At 42.1% G+C, this 22,323-nt stretch overlaps 1 protein-coding gene across 1 annotated transcript in view; it reads right to left on the reverse strand.

The window, feature by feature from the left end:
• Window positions 1–4,001, reverse strand: part of LOC138784214 (mycolipanoate synthase-like) — a 29,735-nt gene extending 25,734 nt beyond the window's left edge. Inside the window, exon 1 of the mRNA XM_069959720.1 lies at window positions 3,852–4,001. The gene's annotated coding sequence lies outside the window, so the exon portion shown is untranslated. The remainder of the gene's footprint in view (window positions 1–3,851) is intronic.
• Window positions 4,002–22,323: the final 18,322 nt, after the last annotated feature.

The raw sequence follows: 22,323 nt of genomic DNA on the forward strand, positions 1-22,323 counted from the left end.
TAAGGGAAGACAGCGAAAGCGACAGAGAAAACAGCCGGCAATGGATCAACCAGTTTATCAAACTCTTCTCAGAGAATACCTCAGAGACAGATCAGATGAAGGTAAGGATTTCTTTTTATAATGAATTGTAACAAACTATAAAACTAAGCTAAGTACAGTATACTAAAATTGCTGTACTATATATACTGTAGATAAAGCTAAACAAAGTATAAGTCTGTTTAATCTCCAATAACAAACATACATTTTCTGCCTCATTTCATTGTGCATGAATATAAGTCGATATTATTATCTGTGTGCTGCAATCTAGTCCTGTTCTAGACATTTTTCCGTAGTTTCAGAGCAACTTATTAGACATGTAAAATGGCCATTTTTTTCCCCTTTATTTTATTTTGCTTATTTTATTGTTTGTAAACTGGTCGATAACGAAAAAAGGAAACTGACAGCACAGATATGTATATATCTGTGCTATCAGTTTCCAGACCACAAGCAGTCCATACTTACCATCTGCGCTGCTTGTGATCCGGCATCCGAGGCTCCAGTTCTCCGGCCACTGCTGCTTCTTCAGGCCCCACGCTTCTCCGGGAAGGTTGACAGCCGGAGGAGGTGAGGCCTGAAAAATAAGTGACCAGAAGACTGAAAACCAGGATGCCGAATCACAAGCAGCATGGATGGTAAGTATGCACTGATGCTTGTGATCTTTAAGTTGACAGCACAAATATATCCATATCCGTGCTGTCAGTTTCCAGGGCTGCATAAACAATACAAGGGTTGTTTGAGCAGCCCAGTTATCCGATTTGTTGAGCTGTATAAAGACACTGCAAATGCGGGCTGATCTCGTTGACCAGTGCTGGATTGCGGCCCCCACGGTTGACAAATTTTAGACCTTTTAGGCTTTATTCACATTTCCATCAAAGCTTCCAATAACAACTCCCATTTATGATGATAAGATTTAGGTGTCTTGGGTAGAATAATGTAGCTGACTAAACTCATCTGTCTGCTTAATCACTGCAAACTTGGTGGAACAGAAACTAAGAAAATCCCAATAATGAGAATAGCTCTCTAATTTTTTTTCTACAAAAACTATTACTATTATATTTAGTAGTTAGAATTATGTTTTTTTTTGTTTTTTTTTACTGGAGTTTTTACTGAGTTTCGACAACATTGTCTTTTTTATTCCAGGTTTCTTATTTCACATCATTATCACGACAGAAGGAGTTGGAGAGGACAACAAAGTCTGTAATTCCATTGTTTTCTATTACTTATTCTGTCAACATATTTTTTTCGGTTGTGTCCTGTATACGGTAAGATAAAATGTCTAATAACTTCTAAAAATGAGTATACCAGGATTGTAATGCACTGTTGTATTATGTTTAGTATTTCTTGTGTACTAATAAAAATATATTTTTAACTTAAAGCGACTCTGTACCCACAATCTGACCCCTCCAAACAGCTTGTACCTTTAGATAGCTGCTTTTAATCCAAGATCTGTCCTGTGGTCTGTTCGGCAGGTGATGCAGTTATTGTCCTAAAAATAACTTTTAATCCTGCAGCGCTGTGTCTAACGGCCGGGGCTTACATTAGTATATGCATTAGGTTGGCACAACCTCTCCGTCCTTCCTCCCCACCCTCCTCATTATTAGGAATGCTCCAGGCAGATTGCTCCCTATTCCTCACCTGTGTGCATAATGAACATGGGCTGGATCGTTAATACACCTGTGCAAAGCACAAACAGCAGTAAATCTTGAGGAGGGTGGAAAGGAAGGACAGAGAGGGTGTGGCAGCCTAATGCATAAACAAATGTAAGCCCCGGCCGTTAGACACAGCACTGCTGGATTAAAAGTTATTTTTATGACAATAACTGCATCCCCTGCTGAACGGACCCCAGGACAGATCTTAGATTAAAAGCAGCTATCCGAAGGTACAAGTGGTTTTGGGGGGGGGGGGGGGGGGGGGAGGTCAGATTGTGGGTACAAAGTCGCTTTAAATTGTCTAATAATGTAGATATTATAGCATGTATCAAGACTGATATCAGGACAGCTGTAGTGAATCATAGAAAAGTGATCGCAGTACTGATTGAGACTAACTTATGCCTAGCCAAGCACCCATCCCCGGCCATGTTGTCCTTAGATGTTATAAAAAAACATTTTACAATGTGTGCTGATGTGTGTTCCTTCTTTTTAATGTGGCAATTGAGCCTTTAGCTAGATGTTTACAGTATCTACTAGTTCTTTGGTGCGGGGCATTAGGGTAGGAAATTAGGAGGAGAAGGCAGCCCTTTTCACTGACCAGTTGAACATCCTAGAACAACATAGAACATCCTAAACAAGATTTACCAGCTGTGTTCCAGGCTTTACAACTCTTTGGACAACACTCTTGGTATAAAGTAAAGGTCACGAAGAGTGAGCTTCTAAACCTCTCTGCTCCGACATCACAACGGCTTGTTTCACTTTCCATCCCAGTACAGATAGCTCATAAATCCATCAAATATCTAAGGTTACATATAGGCAAACCCCCTCACTCTATTTACACACTGAATCCCCCCCCCCATACAGAGAATCCTACCACAGCTCCAGAAATGGTCTCATGTGCCCTTGCTGTTATTAGCACTGTGTCACCCTTTATTGCTGTCAATGTATAATGGTAAAAAAAGTACAGCCTTTGTAGACTAAAGTATACCTATATACAGTATATATAGTATACAAAGAACCACCAAGCAGATATATAATGTTGATGAATTGTAAAGTAAATATAATTTTTAAGTAATGGTAACCAGGAGGGATTATGATATTGAAATTATAACGGTATAGAAGTAGATAAAGATCAGCGCTCAACCGGCGACTTTGATAGCTTAGCGTTTATTCCATTCACGAAATGCAGGGAAGGAGGATACGGAGGTACATCACGTGACCTTGGATGGCCATTTTAGGCGACACACCTTTCTTCGAAAAGGCGTGTCACCTGAAACGGTTGTCCCAGGTCACTTCCTGCACTTCTCTATCCTCCCTCCCTGCATCCCGTGAATGGAATAAACTGTCAGGACAGGAAGGTACAGACACGACAAGACAGTGGGCCCTAGGTCTGAACCCACCCACTGTCCCTTAGCTTCCTTTTATACTGAACCAGATCCCAGTCCGAACCCCCATTGGACCGGCGCTCAGATATCCAGGATCCAGATAGGCAGAGATTCCTGTCAGTCTAAAGACCTACTCAGCTGGAAAAATCAAGTCTCCTAGTAAATCAGATTAACTCCCGCATTGCCAGATAGCTGAGAAGCAAGCGGGTGTGGCACATAGAAGCAAAAACCGGTTCAATTCACACAAGGTTACAGCACAATCCTGACATAAACGCTAAACTATCGACATCAACGGTTGAGCGCTGATGTTTATCTACTACTATACCATCGTTTGCCAAGTCTCTGGTCTTTGCACCCCCGTTTAGCTGCTTTGTGTTCACAGAGGGACTCACTTGCTACATATCCGCCAATTCCGTGTACCTGGACTACATTGGGTTGGCTGTATGTCGCTTTGGCCCTATTGAAACTATAACACCATCAGAACACACCAACCCACTGAAAAATGATATTCAAATATAATACTTTTATTAATTAAAATTCTTAAAAGAAGGCCAACAATATCAATTCCAACAAAGGATGGTCCCCGGCCAATGAAATCAGGGGGGACATACAAATCTGGAGCAAATACTACAAATGCCAGATACTAACAATAGTAACACATCCTGTGGATTATATGTCAGGGTAACATACATACCCGCCCTATATAAACATTATTACTGTAGTTATTGTACATAACTACAGGATAAAGCATCAACATTTCTGGTTTTAATCTACTTACAGACTTGACTCTGTGAGGAATAAATCGTGGGTGGCCGTCTTTGGAGTCCTTTCTTCTGGATTGGCTGTTCTCTCTAGTTTTGGCCTGTTGTTACTATGTGGAGTGCCCTTCGCTGTTACTGTAGGAAATGCTCCATTCCTTATTCTTGGTAAGTTTTTAGATATCGACACAAGAGAGCATCAAGAAATAAGAAATAGACACACAATTTTCACCTTTTATCATTTAGATTAATAGCTAACGATAACAGTCAGTTTACAGTAGACAGCCATCTCAGCAGGCCAGACAAATCGGGGGCGGGGTGGGGGTGGGGATCAGCATCTGCCTAGGTGATACTGTCCATCGATGATATTAAGCACTTTTAGAGCAGAAAGAAGACACAGACAAGTTTTATCAGATATATATCAAATGTGCAGACGTTAATTTTAGATCTTCATGTGCGGTTCTCTGCACCATCCACAAGCTCAGATGCTGCACACTTGATATATATCTGCATAAAACTTGTTTGTGCCTTCTTTGTGCTCTAAAAATCGCTTAATTTAATCATTAGACGCACTCCCATATGCTTCTCTGGGTTCCTGCTCAGCCAATCACTGCACTGTCCCACCGCAGCCAATGATTGGCTGAGAGGGTAATCACTGAGCAGGAACCCAGAGAAGCATATGGGAGTAAGGACAGGTAAGCATGGTGTCCGGCGCTAAGTCTATAGCACGATATTCTCACAGAGGAATGAAAATTGACTGCAAGAATGGAGTGCCATAGACTTTAATAGAAATCAGTATCGTAGAGGATTTCACTGTGAAACTCTACGGAATGTGTGATTCTACCCTTGGAAAATATATTAAAGCGGCACTATCAGCAGGTTTGGGCCAGTCAACGTGCTGATATTAGCCAGCCACTCTTTACCTCCAGAGTCCCTGGCCATCCTCCATATACCGGTACGGTCCGGTATACCAGCGTTCTCGGCTAATTCCTGGTATGCTAATTAGCGGTCCCGGAGCATTTGGGGCGTTTCCCATGCTCCTGGAGCAGCCACTCGGGCTGCCTAGCCTGCCTCCTCCTGACCCGCCCACTTTGCATATCCATATATGCATATCTAGGCCGCTTGTTACGGGCTGCTTCCTGCCCACGCGCCATAACAACCGGCCTAGCTATGCATTTATGAATATGCATAGTGGGCGGGCCGGGAGGAGGCAGGCTAGGGCGGCCCGAGCGGGTGCTCCAGGAGCATGGGCAACACCCCAAATGCTCCGGGACCGCTAATTAGCATACCAGGAATTCGCTGAAAACGGACGACGGCCAGGGAATCCGGAGGTAAAGAGCGGTTGGCTCCTATCAGCAGTTCACTGGCCCGAACCTGCTGATAGTGCCGCTTTAAATACCTAAATACCTTTCTACTTTTCCTTTTAGGTATTGGAGTGGATGACATGTTCATTATGATTTCCAGCTGGCAACAAACCAACGTGAAGCATAAAGTTGAAGATAGAATGGCTGAGACATATGCTGAGGCCGCTGTCTCCATAACAATCACAACACTCACAGATGTTGTAGCTTTCTACATTGGCATTGTGACCCCTTTCCGGTCAGTACAGTCATTTTGCATATACACCGGGACCGCCATCTTGTTCTGTTTCCTGTATAACATTACATTCTTTGGGGCTTTCTTAGCTCTCAATGGCAGAAGAGAGGAGAGTAACAGGCACTGGCTCATTTGCAAGAAGCTGGCAGAAGAGAAAGAGGACAGTCGTTCCTTTATGTATAACATGTTTTGTGTTGGAGGAGGATATGACCAAACCACTGGTAAAGAGACTGACCATCCAGTCACTAGTTTTTTTCGTGATCATTATGGCCCATTCCTCACAAACACCTGGACTAAGATCTTTGTTCTACTCCTGTATGGAGGATATCTGGCCAGCAGTATATACGGGTGTTTTCAGGTTCGGGAAGGAATTGACTTACGGAATTTAGCTATCGATAGTTCTTACGTTCGTTCCTTTTATGACGATGATGATTTATATTTTTCAGAGTATGGTCCTAGAGTTATGGTTGTGGTGACTGAGGAGGTCTCCTACTGGGATTTAGATGTCCAGAGGAGAATAAACAGATGTGTGGAGTCTTTTACTAATAACTCCTATGTTAGCGAGTCTTTCTCAGAGTCCTGGTTCACTGTGTACAGAGAGATGGCTAACCAGAACATCTGGAACAAAAGCGACTTTTTCAGTCATTTATCAATATTATTTACTCGATATCCAGATTTTAAACAAGATGTGGTGGTCAGTGAGTCAGAAACTATAAGAGCTTCTCGTTTCTTCATCCAGACTGTAAACGTTACCTCAGCAGTGGATGAGAGAGACATGTTAAACCAAGTCCGAGACACAGCAAAGAACTGCGAGATCCCCGTTCTTGTCTATCATCCGGCATTCATATACTTTGACCAATATGCCGTAATCATACAGAACACCATACATAATGTCGCTGTGGCTGCTGCTACTATGTTTGTGATCTCAATCTTGCTAATTCCAAATCTTCTGTGCTCCTTGTTGGTAACATTCACCATAGCCTCTATTATAGTGGGGGTCACCGGTTTCATGGCCTACTGGGATGTGAACCTAGATTCCATCTCTATGATCAACCTTGTCATCTGCATTGGATTCTCTGTAGACTTTTCGGCTCACATTGCGTATGCTTTTGTCTCCAACCACAAAGACAAAGTAAATGATAGGGTGACTGATGCATTACATTCTCTGGGCTATCCTATAGTACAGGGCACTGTGTCCACCATCTTGGGGGTGATAGTCCTCTCTACAGCGGAGAGTTATATCTTCAGAACATTTTTTAAAATTATGTTTCTTGTTATTGGATTTGGTATGTTACATGGACTGTTTTTCCTTCCTGTGTTTTTAACGTTGTTTAGTGATTTTATGAGTTTTGTGAAGTGTGATGATGCTACAAAGGTTGAAGAAATAAAGTCTGTGAACAACCAGAGGTTTAACGTGAAATGTTTGGAATCTCTCACAGATATTGTCGAGAATTCTTACTATGTAGTACTGAGGCAAGATCAGACTTCTTTTTCCTGCTTGTGCCCCCACTGTGGCAAAGCCCTTGAATACAATTTTATAAAAACATCACCATATTCTGATCCTGATTGCCCTTAACCGTATTCTGATAAAATTGTTTGTGATTGCAGACTCACACCTTACATAAATGTGCATGTGAGATGAAAATAGAGAGAGTGAGCACTCACTGAACAAAAATATTCCTTTATTTCATCAGCAGATAGAATCTATCAGCTGCAATAGCAGATGGCGGAGGGCTAGGCACCAACACTTCCATAGTCACAACGTTACAGCTGTTTCGTGAACTCCTTCCAGACGTCTTTTTAGCATGAAACAGCTGTAACGTTGTGACTATGGAAGTGTTGGCGTCACCGCAGTCTGCTATTGCGGACCGTGGATTCTATATGCTGATGAAATTAAGGAAGATTTGTTTACTCTCTATGCGCTCTCTATATTCTCTTCTCACATGGACATTTGAATAGATCTTAGACACTATTTGAGCATTTGCACCAAGACCCCTCTATATAGTACACCACCTGGGCAGTGGATTCATCTACTGACACTTCATGCTATTGTAATACCAAACGCTGTTACTTTTTTAGGAGTTATAGTGGTACTTTGGTTTAGGAGTAACTTGGATTAAGAGCGCATTGCAAGAAGAGCTCACAGTTTTTCAGACTTGTAACTTGGTTTAAGAGCATTGCTTTGGTTTAAGAGCTCCATGTACTGGGTGGGAGGGGGAGTGGGGGATTAGCATTGTCTGCATAGGTGGTCTACAGCCGTGTACTCTGACCCAGGAAGTCTCCCTCACCTTCCAAATCATAGCAGATCCACTTCAGGCTGGGGCTTACATCAGAGAACAGGACTGTGGAGGTAATCTCTCCATAGCTGTAACCCCTCTCTCCCTGGAAAGAGAGTACTGTATTTATGTGCCCACATCTGCCCTGCTCATTCCTTCACGCTCCCTGCAGTCTCTGTCAGTCCTTGTGTTTCCCATCCTCTCCATTCCTGCTATAATGTGCCTGCACTCACCCTCAGCTATACATACTGCTGCTATAATCTGCCTGCACTTGCACTCAGCTATATACAGTGCTGCTATAACCTGCCTGCACTTACACTCAGCCACTTACACTGCTGTTTTACTGTGCCTGCACTTACACTCAGCTATACACACTGCTGCTATAATGTGCCTGCACTCACACTCAGCTATAATGTGCCAGCCATTCACACTGCTGTAAAGAAAAGTTTCTCTCACTGTCCTCCCGCACAACACTCTGATTCTGACTTCCCGATTGGTCCATGCAGAACACACGCCCCTTCCCCATTGCTGTCATTTGACCACACAAACCTCTGACAGCAGCCCTGCTTCTCTATTCTAGCCTGTTGTACTACACTACGGCATTATGGGGATCTACAAATCCATCCTGTATCTACAAACTGCTGCTGTGTTATCAGGTTTATGCACTTACTATACATTATACACCACATGCTGATTGCTATACTGTACAGTAACTTATATATCACATATTCAACTGTTTCTAAATGTCTGTTTCATTTGTTTTACATGTTATTCAGAATAAAAAAAATCATTATTTTTGGGGTGTGGAACCAATTGTCTTCATATCAGTGATTTCTTATGGGAAAATTTGCTTTGGTTTAAGAGTGGTTTGGATTTCAAGCACGGTCCCGGAACGAATTATGCTCTTAATCCAAGGCACCACTATAAATTTGCTGAACTAACAGGACAAAAAAAAAAAAAAAGAGAGAAAATGTGCATGTACAGAAAAGGGCTTTGCATAGTCAATACCCTATCGCAAATTTTGATAAAAATTGTAAATTGTGTGTGTTTTTTTAACAATATGAATACATTATACAGAAATCATACAAAGAATTCTATGTTTTCAATATAATGCTAAAAATTATTTCTGACATAGAACCTGTAATCCTTGTTAAGTTGCACCAGGAGTTTCATGGCCAAGCAGCTGTATGCAAGCCTTACATCACTAAGCTCAATGACAAGCATTGGATGGAGAGGAATAAAGCATGTCACCACTGTGGACCAGATAAAATATATGTTTTGTGGAGTAATGAATCATATTTCCCAATCTGATGGATGAGTCTCAGTTGGGTCAATGCCAGAAAAACATCAACTGCCTGACTCCACTGTGGCTACAATAACATTTGGTGGAGCCAAAGAAAGACTGCCTCTATGTAATACTATTAAGGCTTTTGAGGACTCTGAAATTGCTAGTTTAGGTTTTGTGTATTTTGTCCACTTTGCTCTGATTATAGTTTGATATCTTTTATTTAAGGCCTTGAAATTTAATCTATATCATAAAAATCAAAGTCTGTCTGTCTGTCTGTCTGTCTGTCCTCTATAGACTTCCAAACGCCTGAACCGTTTGACCCCAAATTTGGCGCACAGATACATTGGGTGCCCGGGAAGGTTATTGCGAAGGTCCCGTCCCCGCCAGATGTACAGGAGGGGAGGGGGAGGGGAAAGAGAGGCGCCCCATAGAGATGAATGGGAAAATCTCCTCACTGCAAACACAGGTGATATAATTAGCTGCAGCTGCTCAGAGAAAATGGCCGTTGGAGCCTTAGCAACCAATAGGATTACTGCTTTCATTTTCACAGGGAGCAATGGTTGCTAGGGAAGCTGCCTCACAACATCCACAGTAATAACTGGTAGACCCCCTACTCCATCTATACAGTACATGTATACAGGACCCCCTACTCCATCTATACAGTACATGTATATACAGGGCCCCCTACTCCATCTATACAGTACATGTATATACAGGACCCCCTACTCCATCTATACAGTACATGTATACAGGGCCCCCTACTCCATCTATACAGTACATGTATATACAGGGCCCCCTACTCCATCTATACAGTACATGTATATACAGGGCCCCCTACTCCATCTATACAGTACATGTATATACAGGGCCCCCTACTCCATCTATACAGTACATGTATATACAGGGCCCCCTACTCCATCTATACAGTACATGTATATACAGGGCCCCCTACTCCATCTATACAGTACATGTATATACAGGGCCCCCTACTCCATCTATACAGTACATGTATATACAGGGCCCCCTACTCCATCTATACAGTACATGTATATACAGGGCCCCCTACTCCATCTATACAGTACATGTATATACAGGGCCCCCTACTCCATCTATACAGTACATGTATATACAGGGCCCCCTACTCCATCTATACAGTACATGTATATACAGGGCCCCCTACTCCATCTATACAGTACATGTATATACAGGACCCCCTACTCCATCTATACAGTACATGTATATACAGGACCCCCTACTCCATCTATACAGTACATGTATACAGGGCCCCCTACTCCATCTATACAGTAAATGTATATACAGGACCCCCTACTCCATCTATACAGTACATGTATACAGGACCCCCTACTCCATCTATACAGTACATGTATATACAGGACCCCCTTCTCCATCTATACAGTACCATCTATACTATACACTGCCATACCAGACCTGACCAATACCGCCATACTGTGCTGGATAACACTGTCATAACACACCTGACCAATACCCCCATACTGTGACTGGATAACACTGCCATACCAGACCTGACCAAGTGTGTACTGCCCCTCTGCAAGGTGCTACCCTACGCACCAGACCATGGGTGCCTAATGGTAAATACGACCCTGCAGGTATACAGGACACTGACACTTTATACCCGGGCAGCGCCGGGTACATTTTCTAGTTAAAAATAAAAGTTGATTTATATAAAATCTATTACGTCTATAATATGATTGGGGAGACTGGTAAAATAGGGGTGAACAAGCTGAGCTTTTTTTGCCAGAGAGAAGTATGGTGTAATAGTCAGAGGGAGCATTGGCTGTTGAGTACAGCAATGAGGATCTTTGGTAGATGACTGGTGCCCCCAAGGTATATGCTTTTAGTGTTGCTACAAAGAGGGGCACTTTTCGGCCAACCACCATCTCGGCGGCAGGAGCACTAGAGTCAGAGTCCTTAGGATCTTATCAAAATTTTTCAAGCAGTCTTCCAGTAAAAGTGCTTATTGTTCCCCATAGTAACCAATCGGAGCTCAGCTTTCTTTTTACCAAAGCTCATTAATATATGAAAGCTGAGCTGTGATTGGTTGCTATGGGCAACATAGAGCTTGCTTGATAAATCTCCCCTTTGTTTTTCATCCAGGGCCGGCTCCAGATTTTTGCAGACCCCCCATCTATCCATCGACTATGCAGAATCACTTGAGACATCACTGATGGGCGGGCGGCAGGGGGTTAAAGCACATACTCACAGCGGGATGTCAATCCCGCTGCGAGTATGTGCTATCATTGGGGTGAATGGTGCCGGATCCGCATTGGATCTCGCTGCAAATCTGCAGCGTGAGCTCCGCTGCGGATCCGGTAGGTGTGAAACTACCCTTAAAGGGGTTGGCCACTTTATAGTAAAATAGGTCAGTACAAAGTATTACTAAGTGTACTCACTGTATATACTGACAGCAGCTCCCTGTGTACCTCATGGAGCTTATATCAGACTCCCCTTCACCAGGCTGGGCTGCCCTGCTCTGTTTTGTTTTAGTCCATAAAATGGCCGACATGGAGGAGCATGTGACCTTGCCCTGTCCACTGTGTCCTCCATAGACATATACAGGCTCAGTGGTGGACACTGGGGGGCGGGGCCTGGTCACATGCTCCTCCATGTCAGCCATCTTATGGACCAAAACACCACAGAGCAGGGCAGCACAGCCTGGAGGAGGGGAGTCTGATATTAGCTCTATGAGGTACACAGGGAGCTGCTGTCAGTATATACAGTGACTACACTTACTAATACTGTACACTGAGCAATTTTACTATAAAGTGGCCAGCCCCTTTAAGGAGTACTCCAGAGAAAAAAATAAATGTTTTTAAAACAACTGGTCTAAAAGTAATATAGATTTGTAATTTGCTTCTATTTAAAAATCTCAAGCCTTCCAGTACTTATCAGCTGCTGTGTGTCCTGCAGGAAGTGGTGTATTATTTCCAGTCTTATACAATGCTTTCTGCTACCACATATGTCCATGACAGGAACTGTCCGGGGCAGGAGAGGTTCCTGCAGTTCCTGTCATGGACAGAGGCGACAGCAGAGAGCACTGCATCAGACTGAAAAGAATACACCACTTCCTGCAAGACATACAGCAGCTGATAAGTTCTGGGAGACCTGAGATTTTTTAATTGAAGTAAATTATAAATCTGTATAAACTTTCTGACACCAGTTGATTAATTTTTTTCCCCATCAGAATACCCCTTTAAAGGGGAACTCCAGGTAGAGGTAAAAAAAAACCAAAAACTAGCTGCAGAACCATTAGCATTGCTTATCTGTCTAGCCCAGTCTTGAAACTACCAAAATCCATTTTTTTTTCTTTATTGTGTGACTGTACTTCCTGGTTGAGCAGTTGTACACAGTACTGCAAGATCCAGAATGCAATGCTTTCCCTCAGCTGTTCATCACAGTCCCCCACCCTGCCCATTCCCCGCTCAAAGCTGTTGTAGAACATCTAGGTTGTGTTCACACATTGCAGTTTCAGTTGCAGTGTTACTAAATTATTTGCAGTACTTTATCAATTCATTATGGTTCCACCCACACAGCACGCTGTATTCTCTACCTGTAACACCACACAGCATGCTGTATTCTCTACCTGTAACACCACACTACACACTGTATTCTCTACCTGTAACACCACACAGCACACTGTATTCTCTACCTGTAACACCACACAGCACGCTGTATTCTCTACCTGTAACACCACACAGCACGCTGTATTCTCTACCTGTAACACCACACTGCACACTGTATTCTCTACCTGTAACACCACACAGCACACTGTATTCTCTACCTGTAACACCACACAGCACGCTGTATTCTCTACCTGTAACACCACACAGCACACTGTATTCTCTACCTGTAACACCACACAACACACTGTATTCTCTACCTGTAACACCACACAGCACACTGTATTCTCTACCTGTAACACCACACAGCACGCTGTATTCTCTACCTGTAACACCACACAGCACACTGTATTCTCTACCTGTAACACCACACAGCACGCTGTATTCTCTACCTGTAACACCACACAGCACAATCAGGGGCGGATTAACTTTACCATAGGCCCCGGGCTGTTCACCAGGCCTGGGCCCCCCACCCCACTGTAACTATGGAAGCACTAGCCTGGCGTTCATAGTACAGGATAGATAATGTCATGATGTCCTGATTTGTGCAAAATTGCCATAAAAAAACAGCGATTTTTTGGAAATCATGGCAGAAGTGTAGCCAGGAGACAGTACACCATTGAAAGTATAAGTCTTTTTGGGTGGTCATGGGCCCCCCAGGAGCTCAGGGGCCCGGGCTGCCGCCCAAAACGCCCCTATTATAATCCACTACTGAGCACAATTTATTCTCTACCTGTAAGACCACACAGCAAGCTGTATTCTCTACCTGTAACACAGATATTGGAATAAAGTAAAAAACTTTTTGAATATAATTTTTTTTCTTTTCATCTCCACACACATATTATGATCAAACATCTTTTATCTTGGAAGTTGAGCCCCACAGTAAGGACTTTATCCAATATTATTTTACATGGGATATACTGTTTATGTCTTGTTTTTTGTCCACGTGGGATTGGCAGTGCCGTCTCTGTTCCTCTGTGCTGTTTAGCATCATTTAATTTTGTTACTGCATTATTTTTGTGAATACGCTGCAGTACTGCAATGAGGCTCCAGGATGTGTGAACATAGCCCTAATTTCATTGCAAACTTTTACACAATCAGTGAAGTTGCAGCAGCTGCTTCTGGCTGGTCAGAGATGGTGAATCACTCAGGGGATTGGGGGATCCAGCCTCACCTTCTGTGACATCACACCCTGCCCCCTGTGTACATCATCAGCCTGTGCTCAGCAAACACACACAATGTGAGACAGAGACATGGAATATTTGTCTCTTAAGGGGGGAGAGCAGTGGGAGCAGGAGACAATGTGAATTGGCACAGAGGCCATTCACTTCCTGGATTTCTATCAGCTACCAGTGTGGCAGAACCGTACAGATATGGTAATACATTGTATAGACACATCTATATAACTCTTATTGTACTTTTAATAGAAAAACTGTTTTCCTTATGTGAAGTTCCCCTTTAATATAGACTGGCTAAAGACACCATACACTTTCCCCCCTTTTTTACCCACTATATTCTTTTCTCTTCCTCTTTTCTTTTTTTAATTAATGTTAGTTTGAAAATATTCTGAGTTATGTGTTATTATACCTTTTTGTCTTCTGACTTCTAATTCTAGGCTAATGTTATACTACGCTACGGAGATTACTTCAGCTATAAATGATAAACCTGAGATAATGTGTTATTATTTGTCAGTTCAGAATAGATACTTACTTCCTCATATTTTACATTTATTTTAAGCCCATTAGCACTGGTCTGACCAGATGAACACCTGAAATGGGTGATCAATGTAACTTAGCAGTGCCAGTTGCTTTTTCTGTGGACTGATTAAAGCGACTCTGTAGCCACAATCTGCCAGCCCACCCCCAAACCACTTGTACCATTAGCTGCTTTTAACCCAAGATCTGTCCTGGGATCCGTTTGGGAGGTGATGCAGTTATTGTCCTAAAAAAACAACTTTTAAACTTGCAGCCCTGTGTCAAATTTGCCCTGCCTAAAGTGAATGTGCCCTAGACCTGTGATGCCTCCCTGTTCCTCCTCCCCGCCCTCCTCATCATTAGGAATACTCCTGGTAGAATCTCCTATTTATCACTGTGCACATGTGCCTTAACCATCCAGCATATGTGCATTGCTTAGACAAGTGATGAATAGGAGAAATCCTTCCAGGGGTTTTCCTAATAATGAGGATGGCGGGGAGGAGGAACAGGGAAGCAACACAGGCACTCTAGGCTACGGCAGTATGACAAAGGGCTGCAAGTTTAACCCCTTAACGACCAAGGGCGTAAATGTACACCCTGGCGTCGTTAAGGGTGTTCAGAGGGAGGCCGGCGCGGCCGATTGCCGAGCCCGCTAATTAGTCACATGACCCAAATTAGCAGGAGACACCTGTGCACACATGTCAAGTACCTCCTATCTTACACATTCTATCTGCAGGAGAAATGGTGAGTACAAGGTCATATTCACACTTGTGTTTGGCGGCAGCCTTCTCCGCTGGTGGTGCCTGCTGGGTTTTGGGGGGTGCTTGGGTTTGGTCCTGTGACATTGGGGTTGCAGGGCCATTCTATGACCTCCCTCTCCTGCTTGTGCTCACTTTGCAGGGTTGGCGGTTGCTGACCGACACAGTGTGGAGTTAGTGTAGGGACCCCTGTGAACCAGGAGACCGGCACGTGGTACATGGGGCAATATGGTTTGATCAAATTATATACCAACATCCTGGCGTTGGTTTTTAAATGTAGCGGAGAGGCATTAGTTACAGCTATAGTTGTGAGGTGCAGCGGCTCCTTTTTCTCCATGTCGGATTATGTTAACACACAGTAAAATATGACAAAATATGACAGTAAAATATGTATAAAACACAACCATATTTTGAATCTAATCAAATGCTACACTGGAGTCTATGAAAAAGCAATCACCTTTGCACACATTGTAAAAAAATATTTGATGTTTATAATGTGAGCACATACTGACGTTTTTCCATAGACTTTAATGCAGCACATATTAAATATACCTATTTTGCTGTCGTATTTTGATTTTACTTTACCGTGTGTGAACATAAAACGACATTTAGCTATGTTCACACACCATCTTTATTAGGCCAAATTGACAGTTTAAAAATTTTTTTTTTTTTTTAAGGATGGCCGTAAATGATCCTTCATTTTAGGAAAACGTGTGTGAATATACCCTCAAAATAGCAGTTTTCTTAATCTATAAAGGCTATGTTCACACAATGGGGGAGATTTATCAAACATGGCATAAAATGAAACAGGCTCAGTTGCCCCTAGCAACCAATCAGATTCCACCTTTCATTTTCCAAAGAGTCTTTGAGGAATGAAAGGTGGAATCTGATTGGTTGCTAGGGGCAACTGAGCCAGTTTCACTTTACACCATGTTTGATAAATTTCCCTCAATATCTTTAATTGGTTATTTCGCAGGCGGTTTTCTGAACAGCTGTCATTTTGGTGCCACAATGACGGATGGGCAAAAAAAAACAAACACATTGCGGGACATTTATTAAGTCCAGAGTGTTTTTCGCTGGGCTTAAAAATATCCCCACAGTGCAGAAGCTACAAAGATTTGGGTAGAGGTGCACTGCAGCTACATAAATACTGTGCACACCATCGGGTCTATCTATCTGTGCCTAAAAAAGATCTTTTAGGCAGATAATAAACCTCCCCCACTGTGAGAATATAAAGTAATTATAGTAATTATAATATTTTAATTTTATATAGTAAATATAATAAATTAAATTTAGTAATTATAGTAAATTAAATTTAAGCAATTATAGTCGCCTAATAAAGGAAAAAAGGTTACTAAGTAACTTTGTGTGCCATAATTATTGTGTCCCCTGTTATTTCTTTTATCTTTCCACTTGTGATGAAAAAAAAAAAAAAAAAAAAAAAGGGAGGTCTGCCTGGAATTCTCCTTTAAAGGGGAGCCGTCAGCCCTGACAGCAGGCCAAAACCCACCGTAACCCGAGATACAGCGTGTTATAGTTACTCTCTTCTGGCTCCGCTACAGATGCTCGTCCTGTAGCGTAGAAATTGCTGCCATGCTCATTATACAAATGAGCAGAGATGAGTCAGATGCCCATAGGAATTTCTACAGGACGGGACGTGCATCCAGAGCGGGACCGCCAGAAAAAAGTAACACTGTTTCCTGGGGTAGGGTGTGTTCTGGTCCACTGCCAGGGCTGACAGGTTCCCTTTAAAAGCAAAGAAGAGACATTTGGGTCCCAGAAACCCCCCCACATAGTGCAATATTGAATGGAAATAGTTCCTCATTGTTTGTCCCTGGGTTACGGTTATCACGGATGATTTGGGAAGTTGTTCATAGATGCATGACAAACTCTGAGCTTTAGGAAGGGATTTTTGAGCATATGCAGTACCCCATGACGGATGAATTAATTAATTATTAAAGCTCACTTTTTTAACTTCGTAATCAAAAAGTAATTTACAATTAACCTACAGGCATGTTAAATCAAGTAAAATGCAAAACATGCAGGAATACATTTACAATTAAGCATTAAAAGGGGTTTTCCAGGCAAAATGGACAGATGAGCTATCCACAGAAGAGCTCACCATCTTTTTTCCTTCTATAACACCCATAACATCTTTATTTTCCTGTTCAAGTAGCCATGTTTTTTATTTTTGCTTTTCTTTTGTGGAGTGACCTCCGGGTTAGGAGCGTCCTGCTCCTAGACCTCAGTCGGCTATCTTTTTAGCATCGCTCTAGCTATGTCACGACCCGGTTGGTGGATGCCCTGCTCAGTTAGTGACTGGGCTAAATCACACCTGCTTGTGATGTTCAACCTGGATTGTGTCGTACCCAGAACCTGGGAAAAGAGGACACCTGGAGAGTTTTCCCATGAGGATTTGCTACTGCTCTGGACAGTTCCTGACATGGACAGAGGTGGCAGCAGAGAGCACTGTGTCAGACTGGAAGCATTTTTTTTTTTTTTTTTTTAAACAGGGGTAGAAGTAACTTACAACCTGTACAACTTTCTGAACTGTTGATATGAAAATCTCTCCCCCCCCCCCCTTTAACTACTAAACTAAATTGCCATAGCACTATCCAAGCATCAAAAACATCTAAATCCCCTTTCAGGTATACCAATGGCTGGCTGTTAACTATATTTAAAGATTATTGAAAATAATGACGGGCTGCCACAACCACAGCCCGCACAGCTCTGGGAGTCGAGTCGTGACATCACCATATTATCCAGGACGTGACATCACTATTTTATCCAGGAAGTGACATCACCATGTTATCCAGGAAGGGACGCCTTGATGCAGTAGTAAGTGCAGGGAAAAAAGCACTTTATAAGCATTTCCTGTAATAAGTGTATAGTGGTGATTTGTATAACTTTTGGGGGGCAATACAATACTTTACTAAAAATTTTTGCCGGATTTCTTCTTTAATACAGCATTATTGCTTCGGTTTGCAGCAGATCAGATGAATGGATTGCCGAGCCAGGTTCAGTGTCAGAGCGACGTTGAGCCCCGGCAAGAAGAAGTGATCTCCCCTCTGCGACCGCATCACGGGGTGGGGGGGGGGGGGCAGGGGAGATCCCCCCAGTAGACACCAGGGATAAGGGAAAATAATACATTCACAGTAAATGTATAATTAGCGGGCGCAGCGACTGGACAGCACTCGCTTATAGCCGCAGTACAAATAGCACCCGGAATCGCGGAGGTTCAGAATAGGGTCGCTGTGTGCCCCCCCCTCTAAATCGCCCCTCCTGCATCAGGATGTATATTTACACTTTGATGCGTGAAGGGGTTAAACCACTGCTACAATGCTTCGGGGTGGGGTGTGTGCATCCCATTCAGGTTTCAATCCCACGGTTTTAAAAGCACAACAAAAGGACACAAAATAATTACAAAAATAGTTTTGTCCATTAATTGGAATACATTTGCCAGCATTACAAACAATGAAAAAGTTCACACCCACGAGTGCAGATGATCCCTCCGACCTCCTCTACACATCCAGCAAGAATGCTCTGAAGTCGTATTCATCCTTGTAGAGACACCCAATCCAAAGAGGAACAGCCAAAATAAGCGCATGTCAGGCTACGTTTCGGTGAGGGAACCTCCCCCTTTCTCAAGCGTAAAGACGAGTGAAACTCACCAATATATAGTAATAGTTGTTGATGTCATCATGTCTTACTACAATAACAAAGTAAAATACATTAAAATAAAGTTTCACCAGGTCCACAGGACAGAGTATTTTTCATACTGTATATCATAGATTACAATTATCCTTTCCATACTGACACCTGTATTACCTAAAAACGCCACTAGATGGCATTGATACACCTGTGCTTGACCCATTTATAGGAATGAATAGAAACTGCAAATTTTTTTTCAACCCATAGAGTTGCTGCGACTCTAGTGTATAGATCCAGATTGTTTCTTTCATCAAAAAGCCCCTCCTTAAGATCACCTTCATCCTTAGCCCCTCCTTCCTCCACCACTAACCACTTTAATTCACTGACTTTTTTTCTCCTCTCTCCTAGTTTCTTCCATTTTCAGTTCAACCAGCCTAATCGCCGATGTTCATTCAGCCTTATTTTTATCAAACAACTGGTTTGCCCAACATAATCACCGGACTTCTCCTTTAATAAAAAAAAAAACAAAATTAAATCATACTTACACCTGGCTCATCCTGCCAGCCATAAGGAAACTCAGCTGCTCCACATAATAGATACAGGGGATAAGCAATGGCGAGGACCCACTATTCCTACTGTGTACCCTGATGAATCAGTTCTGGATGTTACCAGCTGAAAATATAAGGAAAAAAAGCAGACAAAAAAAAAATATGGTAAGAAGTCTAGATAAGATTGGCCTTTTTTCTTTGGCTATCTGACAGCCAATACACATGACACAGATAGCTTGCAGATCTTTTTCTTTCAAATCAACTGGTTTCAGAAAGTTATACAGATTTGTAATTTACTTTTCAAAATCTCAAGCCTTCCCATACATATCAGCTGCTGTGTGTCCTGCAGGAAGTGGTGTATTCTTTCCAGTCTGACACAGTGCTCTCTGCTGCCACCTCTGTCCATATCAGGAATTGCCCAGAACAGGAAATTGTTTCTATGGGGATTTACTACTGCTCTGGACAGTTCCTGACAGGGACAGAGGTGGCAGCACAGAGCACTGTGTCAGACTGGAAAGAAAACAACACTTCCTGCAGGACAAACAGCAGCTGATAAGTTGATAAGATTTTTGCTGGACAACCCCTTTAAATTAACGCGTTTGCATCTGGTGAAGATCTGAAAGCATGTCCCAACCTGGTACTAGCTGCCCAGTTATGATGAACCACGCCTCCTTCTTAAAGGGGTATTCTCATCTAAACTAACAGTTACACTTGTACGACTCATCAAGTTAAATATTTTTGATAATAGTGGAAAAAGGTGGCAGAGGGTAGCAACATGGTGGCAGAGGTCTTAATTTCGGGGCTGCCTTATTTTAAGCTATACTGTAAATTCTCCACTATGCCTTTTTTGCGGGGGAACATGGTATAACTATATTAGCTATACCCCTCAAGGTGTGAACTGTGGTAGCCAGGTTTGGTGATATCCAAAAGAAGGGGCGAGCATATACATGAAAAACATTAGATAGAAGGAAGTTTGAAAAGTCATGGATAAAATAAAAACATGGCCCAAAAAATAAATATAAAAGCATAATAAACCAGACCTACATAAATCAAAATAGCATCCACAGAGAATACTATTGATCACTGTCCTCACCTCATTCTTTTTTGCACACACTAATCAAATTCAACAAAAACTGGTTGAAACACTTTTTTTTTTTTTTTTTTTATACTTGTGTGTGAAGAAACCAGAGTGCCCATAGTAAACCCACATGAAAGGGAACAGTAAATATTCCAGTTTGGTATTGGTGGGATTGAAACACAGGAGATGCGAAATGCAGGACAACAAGGCTAATCCCCGAGTTTACTATTATTTTGAAAAAATTAAGAAAAAAAAAATAAAAATCTAAAATTACAGCAATACAGTTCAGATTTAGTGAGATTAGAACAGTTATCCCCACTATTACAAAGTAAAGCCAACCACAGACCTAAACCGCAGTCTCTTACGTAGCCTATAAAATGTCTTAGGGCCCTATTCCACCGGTCGATTATCGTTCAATCATTCGAATCTAAACGATAATCGTTCGGTTAAAATGCAGTTAACGATAAACGACTGAACGAGAAATTGTTGATTGCTTTATAAGACCAGGACCTATTTTTATCGTTGCTCGTTCGAAAAACGTTCGCATTGAATAAAACGTCGTTCGCAGTAGATACGACCGCAATAGCGAAGAAAGAACGATCGCAAATACGATCATAAGTAACGATTATCGTTCCATGGAAATGAGTGAACGTTTTCAGGTCTTTCACAATAGCGGTCATTTGAGATAGTTAATCGTTAACGATTATGCGAACGATAATCGTCCGGCGGAATAGGGCCCTTAGGCTGGGTTCGCACTGCAATCCGTTTTTTGCAAACAACGGATGAAAAATTGGATGCATGTGTGTGCATCCGTTTTGATCAGTTTTTCCATTGACTTCCATTATAAAAAAAAACGGATCAAAACGGAAGTTTTTTTAACGGACACAAAAGTATTGCTGACTTTTTTTTTTTATAATGGAAGTCAAAGGAAAAACAGATCAAAACGGATGCACACAAATGCATCCGTTTTTTTTTTTGCAAAAACGCAGTGTGAACCTAGCCTTACATAGCCTATGTGTATTTTTGTGTTATATCTATTTTCAAACAGAAGCGTGTCAGAGCATAGAAGTTATATTTCTAACATGGCCAAACACTTGTAATGAACTAAAATACAAAGTAAGGGTCTGTTCACACGTACCGCATCGCTGCGAGTTTCTCACACATAAATCCACAGTGGTACTGATTGCCATCAAGCCAATGCATGTGTATTCTCGCTGCGCGTTTGGTGCGATTTTTACATGCGAGTTTTGATTTTCATATGATTTTCAGAGGCGAGTTCAACACCACAAAAAACGCAGCTACTTTCATGCGAGTTTGATGCGAGTTTTGTGCTAGAAATAAGCAGCGATACGGTACGTGTGAAGGCACCCTAAAGATGGAGCAAACTGAACTTACAGAACCCAGATTTGTTTTGAACTTTGCAAAAAAATAAATAAAAAAATTGGTTCACTGCTGAACTGAACTTTCTGCAAAGTTGGGAGGGGTTTGGCAAGATGGCGCTGCTCATGTAATACATCTCTAATACAAGGGAAAAAGGCATGCAGTAACAATTTTAGCATGGAGTATTTCACAGTATTGTGGTCCACACTTTTGTCAGTAATTGAGGCCAAAATTAGGAGTGGAAGAGAAAATGATGATGGAAAAGTTTTGTAGTGTCTGTTCTCAACCCACTCCTGGTTTAGGTTGAGGGGGGGGGGGGGGGGGGACATAGGGCGAAATACTGCCCAACATGTGAACAAAACCTGATTCAACAGAAAAAAAAAAAAAAAAAAAGTACAAGTCCTCTTTTTTTTTTATCCCTTCTGAATCCACCTATGGCTTTGGCACAAAACCTGCAAAGTGTCAAGCCAGCATAAAAAAGAAACTTAAATATGTGAAAGTTAATTTTGCTAACACCAAGTACAATGCAGAGTTATCCTGGAATATTTGTATCATCATCTATCA

This window comes from Dendropsophus ebraccatus, chromosome 2, assembly GCF_027789765.1.
Source record: "Dendropsophus ebraccatus isolate aDenEbr1 chromosome 2, aDenEbr1.pat, whole genome shotgun sequence".
NCBI classification, from domain to species: domain Eukaryota; kingdom Metazoa; phylum Chordata; class Amphibia; order Anura; family Hylidae; genus Dendropsophus; species Dendropsophus ebraccatus.